Consider the following 8,224-nt stretch of genomic DNA (forward strand, 5'->3'; position numbering starts at 1 on the left):
CCCATGATTTGCTCAGGTCTTGCTGTACGCTTGGCTCTTCTTTGGGTCTTGGAACACTCGAGAGGTACAGAGTCCTCCACTCAGAGGTGGAAACTTGTCCTGTGCCATCCAGTCAAGCCCCAGGTGTAGGGGGCTGCCCTCACACTCACACCTGCTCCAGAGATGATCTGGTCCAGGACTGGCCAATCAGTGAGCCCCTGGCCCAGGACTGGCCAATCAGTGAGCCCCATCCTCCTGATGTATTTGAGGTGGAGGCATCAGTATAATGTGGGTTGGTCTTGGGACCTTGGGAGAAGCAAAGAAGAAAGCCTTGGCCCCTCACGTGGGCTTGCTGGGTCAGTGAGATGGGGGCCAGAGGCTGCTGTTTCTGCTAGCACCTGGGCAGGGTCTGCCCGGAAGGAAGGCTGGACAGAGGAAAGCAGAGTTGAGAGACAGACAGCAGTCCTTGAAGGTATGTTCTGCACATCTGGTCCAGTGGTGGGGGACATTCTGAACTTCCAGTTATGGGAGGCAACACTCCCCACCTCATTATTATTATTTATTTTAAATCTTCAGCCAATTGAACTGGTCTTTGGTCCTTCATCACCAATAATTTCCTCCTGGGACTTCCCTGGTGGTCCAGTGGTTAAGGCTCCTCCTTCCAGGGCAGGGGGTGTGGGTTTGATCCCAGGTCAGGGAACTAAGATCCCACACGCCTTGTGCCCAAAGTGTCGAGACGTGAAGCAGAAGCAATGTTGTGGCAAATTCAATAAAGGCTTTAAAAAATGGTCCACAGTAAAAAAAAAATCTTCAGAAACGAACAAAAAGGACCCCTCCAGCACTCACGTGAGGTGGCTGCCGTCTTCTTCTGAAACTTCACGAGGATGTACAGCTGCCCGAGGGGGGTCCATCGTCAGATCCCTGCGCCTGGTGTCAGAAGGCTCTCCCCGCTCTGCCCTCCTCCTGCTCCCTACTTCTCTCTAGGGAGCAGCACCAAACTCGGGTCAAACCTCTTTGTTTGCTGAACTTTGGAAAAACTTGCCTCAAACTCCCTCCGGCATGTGGTGGCACCCCACCTCCCGCTGGAACCTCCTGGGGACGCCCTACCTTCGCTGGCTGGGGCCTGGGAACCGATCACCTCAACTTCCCCCTCACTGTCCTCACACAGCCTCCGAGATTCAGAAACTCAGGTCGTTTTCTCCAAACATTATCACAGGAGCATCCGTACGGCAGCAAGGAAGGAGGGCGGTTCACACCAGAGCACCACCTGGATTCAGGCTTACAGAGCCCCTGTGGCTGGCCCCCCTCCCAACAGACATCCCCTCCCACCCCATTGCCCTCCCCCTCCAGCTGCCCAAGCACCCACGTCCCTCTTCCTGTGTTCCAGCCCTGCCTCCAGTGGGATTTATTTTCCCACCGACGGGATTTACACCACCCTTCCTGGGAGGCAGGTCCAGCCACAGTCACTTTGACTTTTTGATAACCATTTGTTTTTTTCTCTGTAGCCTTGATATACTCGCAGCCTGTGATGAAGTCCCCCCACCCCACTCCCTGCCGCGGTCATCTCTCCTCCAGGTCCAGCTGACATCGTCTCTTCATCATCCCTCCTGCTTCCTTCACCTTCCAGGTTCTCTCCCCAGCATGCACTCTAGCTAGCTCCTGCCCTTAAACGAGGCAGTCCAGATCTGAAAGCCCACTTGCAGCTGTAATTTGCTCTGTGCAGGGAGTTTCTAGGAGTGTTAGCAATGTAACCCATGCTGTGTGGGCTTCACCTCCCATCAATGTCTCCAGTGACCACTGTGAGGGCGGCCCCCTCTGTACATCATCAGCAACTTCCTTCTGCCAGGCCAAGCCTCCCTGGTTTGTAATAATGCAATAGGAAATGCGAATGATCTTGGCAATGTTTGACCCACTGGATTTGGGATTTCATCGTCATTCATTTTAAGCGTCCCTCCCAGGTTCATGCCGTTTGCAGATTTGAAGAGCACAGACCTGCTTCTATCCAAGGCGCTGTAGAAGTGCTGACTGGCTCCAGGACAGAACAGAGCCCTGTGGCCCTCCACTCTGGCCCTCCTTCCAGGCCGATTCATTCTGCACAGTGTTCAACAAGCTGTGAATTTCCCTACAATTCCATCCTCTAGTCCTTGTCCGACCACCTAATTTACACATTTATGCAAATCAGTGTATTGCCTGAGACATTCTTTGCATCCATCAATCTGATAACTCATTGAAAATGGAAATGAGATTCATGCGGCTGTTTTAGCTCTAGCGCGTTTCCAGTTTAGTGTCATGCCTCCTTTTGCATTCATGAACCAGCACTGTAATGGTCTTATCCTTTTCTAAAGATTTGCACCACATTCACTGGCCTATTATTTCTAGAATTTTTTTTTATTCCTTTCTTTTTGACGATCAGGTCAGGAGTGGTTCATGGTCAGTTTTCCCGCACCTCCCTCACCTTCCATAATTTCTTGAAATTACCAGTAACAGCCTGAGATGAAGGCTGTGCACGCGTGCTAAGTTGCTTCAGTCGTGTCCAATTGTGCTCGACCCTATGGACTGTAGCCCGCCAGGCTCTTCTGTCCATGGGATTCTCCAGGCAAGAGTACTGGAGTGGGTTGTCATGCCCTCCTCCAGGGGATCTTCCCAACCCAGGGATCGAACCCATGTCTCTTACATCTGCTGCATTGGCAGGCGGGTTCTTTACCACGAGCAACACCTGGGAAGCCCCGAGATGAAGGCTGCTGCTGCTGCTGCTAAGTCTCTTCAGTCGTGTCTGACTCTGTGCGACCGCAGAGACGGCAGCCCACCAGGCTCCCCCGTCCCTGAGATTCTCCAGGCAAGAACACTGGAGTGGGGTGCCATTTCCTTCTCTGATGCATGAAAGTGAAAGTGAAAGTGAAGGCTACTGGCTGGTTAAACACACCGGGATGCAATTCATCAGGCTCTGGGGAAAAGAATCGTTTCCAGCAGCTCAGGTGGCTGTTTTTCTCTCTTCACTGTGTCTGTTGAAATCCCTTCTTTGCATTTGATTCAATAAGCAGCTCCTAGCTCCTATAAGATGCCAGGCATCACCCTTTGTTTTCCCCTTTCCAGTTTGAAGATCGTGCTCTTTACTGGGATAGGCAGAAACAAGATGAGAATTGAGCTTTTCTGCGCTCTCTTCTCAGAGAAGGCAATGGCACCCCACTCCAGTACTCTTGCCTGGAGAATCCCATGGGCAGAGGAGCCTGGTGGGCTGCAGTCCGTAGGGTCGCGAAGCGTCAGACACGACTGGGCGTTTTGACTTTCACTTTTCACTTTCATGCATTGGAGAAGGAAATGGCAACCCACTCCAGTGTTCTTGCCTGGAGAATCCCAGGGATGGGGGAGCCTGGTGGGCTGCCATCTGTGGGGTCACATAGAGTTGGACATGACTGAAGCGACTTAGCAGCAGCAGCAGCCCTCTCTTCTTGAGGGGGGCCGTGGCTGTCCTTGTTCACCTTGATCTGCTTTAGAAGGTGTGTATTGTGTATTTGTGTGTGTGTATTTGTACTTTGAAGGTTCTAATTTGTTCCCAGCTCTCTGATGCTTGCCATCAAGTACATACCCTCTTCTCTTCCCTCCAGCTCTTCTGGTTTATTAAAAAAAAAAAAAAAACACTTTATTGCAGTATGATTGACATACAAAAAGCTGTACATTTTAAATATATACAACTTAAGCTTGGAATAAGTTGTGAAACCATCACCACAATCTATGCCATAAATATACCCATCTTCTCCGTAAGGCTCCTTCTACCTTCTTTATTATTGTTGTTATTATTATCAGAACACTTGAGATCTACCATCTCAAAAAATGTTTAAGTCTACAATAGTATTATGAATTCTATGCTGTACAGTGGGCTTCCCTGGTGGCTCAGATGGTAAAAAAAAATCCACCTGCAATACCAGAGACCTGGGTTCAATTCCTGGGTTGGGAAAATCCCCTGGAGAAAAGAATGGCAACCCACTCCAGTATTTTTGCCTGGAGAATTCCGTGGACAGAGGAGCCTGGTGGGCTACAGTCCATGGATTCACAAAGAGTTGGACACGACTGAGTGACTGACACACCCAGCACACATGCTGTACGGAAGATCTTAGGACTTACTCATCTTGCACACCCAAAAGTCGTGCCTTTTGACTAATGTCTTCCTGTTTCCCTCCCTACGCCCAGTCCCTGACCTTCTATGTTCTATGAGTTTGATTATTTTAGATTCCTTGATGAGTGGTTTTATGCAGTATTTGTATTTCTATGTCTGGCTTATTTCACTTAGCATCATGTCCTCCAGATTCATACATGTTGTTATTATACAAATGTCAGAATTTTCTTCTTTTTTAAGGATAAATAATATTCCACCGTGTGTACTCAGTATACAACCACATTTTCTTTATGGATTTGTCCGGGCTCATCTCTTAAAGGTAGGCAGGCACCTCACGCAGCCCCATCCACTTCTGTAACTGCCACTCCCATCTCTCCCAAAAGAGGGTTCGCAGTTGCAAGGCCAGATATCATTTACAGAAATGTTCCATGAGTCATGCGTCCTGGGACAGCCTCAGACGACGGGCTTCTGTCTCTCTTTAGAATCTGTTTTCCTTCAATTGAGGGAACTGGGCGGTCCACACTAGTTCTTTTCCTTGCCATTTTGAATGAAGAGGTTAGAGTCATTTTCTCAGGGCTTCTGTCACTTCGTTGTCAATTAGCTCTTATTACACAAGTCATGGGACCATCCATTGATTCCATTTGTGAAACACTCAACTAAGTTAGTGCATATGTGTATAAATACATACAGAGAAAAATCAGGGAGAAGTTACACAGAAGATGTTAATATAAGTGGCCTTTGGTGAGAGGTGGGGTTGGGGTTCAGAAGATAAGGAGAAGGTGGTTCCCTTTACCATGTGTGTGTGTTTTTTTTAATGAACTCGATTATCCATTTTACTTCTTTTTTAAAGATTTTTTTTGGTGTGGACCATTTTAAAAGTCTTTATTGAATTTGTTACAGTATCGCTTCTGTTTTATGTTTTGGTTTTTTGGCACGCGGGATCCTAGCTCCCCGACCAGGGATCGAACCCGTACCCCCTGCATTGGAAGGTAAAGTCTTAATTACTGCACAACCAGGGAAGTCTCTGCCATATTTTTTTTAATTAAACTTAATTTTGAAATAATTGTAGACTCACAGTTGTGAAACACAATGCAGAGGGACCCTGTGTACCTGGCAGCCAGGTTTTCTGGACAGTAACACCTTGCAAAACTATAGCACTGTGTCACAATTGATACACTCAAGATACAGAACATCTCCTTCAACAGGAGGACCTCTCTCCCACTTTTTACAGCCACACCCACTTCCCTCCAGCCTGACCCTCACCTTAACATGACAACCACCATTCTGTTCCCATTTCTATAATTTTGTCATTTCATGAATGTTAGATACATGGACTCATACAGTATGTAACTGTATGAATGAATTAAATTTTTAATTAATTTATTTTTGGCTGCACTATAAAGCTTGTAGGATCTTAGCGCCCTGACCAGTGATTGAACCTGGACCCACAGCAGTGAAAGCTCTGAGACCTAACCACTAGACTGCCAGGGAATTTCCTATAATTTTTCTATATTTTCTGATGCTTTGATCTCTCTGGGCTTTGGGACCCTGGGTGGGACTGTCTCTCCCTAGGTTACTAATCTAGAGAAAAGGAGTGTACCTTCTATATGCAAACCAACCAGTCCTGAGTCAAAGCTCTCCTCTGCCTCCTCTTATCAGAATCCTGCAATCTGGGATGCTATCTGCTTGCCCTCAACCACCCAGGAGCACGTACCAGATGACTAAGGACCACCTCTAAAGCCCAGGGCCCACTAAATAATTCAAACTAGCCAATCCCTAGGTTGCTTCTATGCCTGACTTTCATCTCCCATGAAAACTGCACTAAAATTTCAGGCTCACACTTGCCCCTTGCTCCTTCAGCCTCCTGGTCAGCCCTGGGGCTTCCCGGTATAGCCCTGCACAGCATTTCCTATACACTTCTTCCTATGTGACAATCTTTTTCATACCTGTATGTCTTGCCATACCTGATTAAAACAAATTCTGGGTGCAATACTTTGGCCACCTGATGCAAAGAGCTGACTCATTGGAAAAGACCCTGATGCTGGGAAAGATTGAAGGCAGGAGGAGAAGGGGACAACAGAGGATGAAATGGTTGGATGATGTCACTGACTCAATGGACTTGAGTTTGAGTAAGCTCTGGGAGTTGGTGATGGACAAGGAAACCTGGCGTGCTGCAGTGCATGGGGTTGCAAAGAGTCGGACCGGACTGAGTGACTAAACTGAACTGAATTGGGTATATTTTAAAATGGTAAACATTTGGGATTGGCTTTTTTTTTTTTTTTTTAACTCAGTATAACTTCTTGGAGATTCACCCAGCTTGCTATGTGTATTAACAGTATGTTTCACTTTATTATGAATATCTCCCATGGTATGGATGTCCCAATTTATTTGGCTATTGACTCATTGACATAATCTGAGTTGTTTCCAGTTTTCATTATTTTTAAAATTAATTAATTTATTTTAATTTTTGAATATTTCTATAGTTAACCATTCCTGTACAAGTTGTCATGTGAAATTAAAGTCTTCATTTTTGTGGGGACAAATTCCCAGGAATGCAATTGTGGTTATGTATGGTAGCTACTCATTTAGTTTTTAAAGAAACTACCAACTGTTTTCCAGAATATTTGTACCATTTTCCATTCCCACAAGTGTATGAGTGATCTAGATTCTCTGTATCCTTATCTGCATTGGGGGCTATATTTTAGCCATTCTTATAGGTACATAGTGATATCTGATGTGGTTTTAATTGGTAGTTCCTTAATGCCTGATGTTGCTGCGTATATTTTATGATGCCTCACTTTGCAAGTGTCTGGTCAAGGACTGATCCTGGTGGCCTAGGAACTCAGCAAACATGTGAGATGGGCTTGTCTCTGAAGAGACACCATGTCCTACCAGCCCTCCAGTTGGAAGGTGAGACCTGGCTGTCTGAGGTGGGGAAGTTCTCCAGGCAGGAGGGGCTGCCCCAGGGGCAGCTCCCTCTGAGGGACGGGGACAGAGAAATGGGAGCCTCCCTCATCAGGTGCAAAGGGTGCTCAGCTGGGGCCTGGGAAGGCCCAGGGGAGACTGCAGTCATTCAGGGGTTCATCCGGGAGGGCTATGAGCTGTGGGTTTGGGTGACTGGACTGTTTTCCCAAATCAAGGTATTTTAAACTAAGACTCAAGTTCTGAGCTGGACACCAAGAAAGACTCTATCTCCTCGCCATCTGTAATTGCTTGCAACCTTAAAAACCCCTTCATCTCCCTGGGGTCAGATTTATCTTTCCTGTTAGCTGGCTCAGCATTGTTATCCACCATCCATGGCTATCTAGTCTCTGTTTCGCAGTTGACAGAGATAAACTGCAGTCCCTGTCTACCAAAAGTCCCTACCCTGGGGAAGAGAAATGAAAGAAGCAACATTAAAAGGCAGCTTGCTACATGCTGTAATGGAGGCTGCATACAGATGGCTGCTGGGGGCTAGGTGCCTTCTGCATGTTGACTCACTCCCATTTTACAGATGAGGAAACTGAGGCTCCCAGAGGCAAGGCCCCTGTTATAGGCACACAGCTGCTGAGGGATGGGACTGGAATTCCACGTACGATCTTCCTGACCCCTGAGTCTTGCCCTTTCGTGACGCTCATGAGTGCGAGAGGGGTGATATCGTTGGGGGTGACGCCTGTCAGTGGAAAAGCAGGGAGCAGGATGGGGCAGGATGCCATCTCCCTCAACTTGTGATGCTTTCTGACAAAGCCTGGAGTTACCCGACAGGGAGCTCCAGGGTAAAGATGGTGCTAGGAGGGCCACGTGAGCGGTGCACCTACTGGCCACCTCTGTGGTACATGTGTGCCCAGTGGTATTGTGCTCTTATCAGGGGTCCCTGTGTAAATGTCCTGGGGCTGCTTGATAAAGCACCCACCCAATGGGGAGCTTGAGACAACATGAGTATATGGTCCTACAGTTCTGGAGGCCAGAGGTCCAAAATCAAGGTGCATGCAGGGTCAGGCTTCTTGCAAAAACTCTGGGGGTGGAGATGGGGAATCCTTCCTCGTCTCTTCCAGCTTCTGGGGGCTCCAGGCACTTCTTGACATTCCTTGGCTTGTAGCTGCCGCACTCCAGTCTCTGCTTCATGTCTCATGGCCTTCTTCCCCGTGTGTT

General features: G+C 47.6%; 1 long non-coding RNA gene across 1 annotated transcript; it reads left to right on the plus strand.

Moving 5' to 3' along the window:
• Positions 1–275: 275 nt before the first annotated feature.
• Positions 276–2,160, plus strand: LOC129651126 (uncharacterized). Its single transcript, XR_008714017.1, has 2 exons — positions 276–451; positions 1,938–2,160. It is a non-coding gene; the product is annotated as an uncharacterized LOC129651126 (long non-coding RNA).
• The last annotated feature ends 6,064 nt before the right edge of the window (positions 2,161–8,224 follow it).

The sequence above is a fragment of the Bubalus kerabau genome, chromosome 4 (genome assembly GCF_029407905.1).
Source record: "Bubalus kerabau isolate K-KA32 ecotype Philippines breed swamp buffalo chromosome 4, PCC_UOA_SB_1v2, whole genome shotgun sequence".
In the NCBI taxonomy this organism is placed as follows: domain Eukaryota; kingdom Metazoa; phylum Chordata; class Mammalia; order Artiodactyla; family Bovidae; genus Bubalus; species Bubalus kerabau.